Here is a 1,061-nt window from a genome sequence, read left to right as displayed (position 1 = left end):
CATATATCTTCATTAATTAAAAAGTAAACCCAACCAAAAAAAGAAAGGAATAATCAATCCTCCATATACACGTACTACAGGAATTAGTTATGATGAGGACAACAGCATCCCCCTAAATTCCCTACAAATTAATTAAATATATACCAATTAATGTAGCTCTTGAGTTTTAATTAATTATTTGAGCTCTGGGTGGGTATTAATAATATAATAAAATCTCATTAGGTGGTATTAATATATAATAAAATCTCATTAGATTAATATTTGATGAATTAATAATCACTTTAAGATAATATTTTTCTTTGATTTCAACTTAGGTGAATGAAAAAAATTATCCATTTCAATAAAATAATATGATAATATATCTTTAAAAGATCCTTATATAAATATATGGTTCCATTAATATTATTAACTAATAATCCTTTAAAATTATTTTTTGTTGAAATTTAAATCTAATTGAAGTTCATTCCTAACATCTTTTATTGCATCTAAAAGTTTTGGTATTGTCACGCCTACAAATCTTTTTGAGTGCATGTGGGAACGATTTTTTTTGTACTCACATAATTTACATAATTGATCTGTCATTGTTAATTTTGTGACACCTTTTAAATGAAAAACCACTTTTTGATATGGTTCCAAGAAATTTTCTATGTTGCTTATATAGTTTATTTTGTCACCATCATGCATTGAATATTTTTAGTAAAGATACAATGAATAATATTTGATTAATAAGAAACAATGAACATTATGTATAATGAATCAATATATTTTTACAATGAATCATTTAAAAAAGTATATTACAACAAATCATATATATATATATATATATATATATTGTGTTTTATATATATAATAAATTTATATTTTATATGAATTCAATAAACATGATACATAATTTAGTAATATAGAATGATTTTGATGTATTTATTGTACTTTAAGTATAATAAATTTATTTTATGTGAATTCAACAAATATGATATAAGGATAAGGGTCTGAAAAATATCCCAACTTTGGTCGGATTTGCTGTTGCGATACTAAACTTTCATGAGGACCTATTACCTCCC

The sequence above is a fragment of the Solanum tuberosum genome, unplaced genomic scaffold, assembly GCF_000226075.1.
Source record: "Solanum tuberosum cultivar DM 1-3 516 R44 unplaced genomic scaffold, SolTub_3.0 scf00528, whole genome shotgun sequence".
Taxonomy (NCBI): domain Eukaryota; kingdom Viridiplantae; phylum Streptophyta; class Magnoliopsida; order Solanales; family Solanaceae; genus Solanum; species Solanum tuberosum.
The sequence above is the reverse complement of the archived record's forward strand: the minus strand, read 5'-3'. Positions refer to the sequence as shown.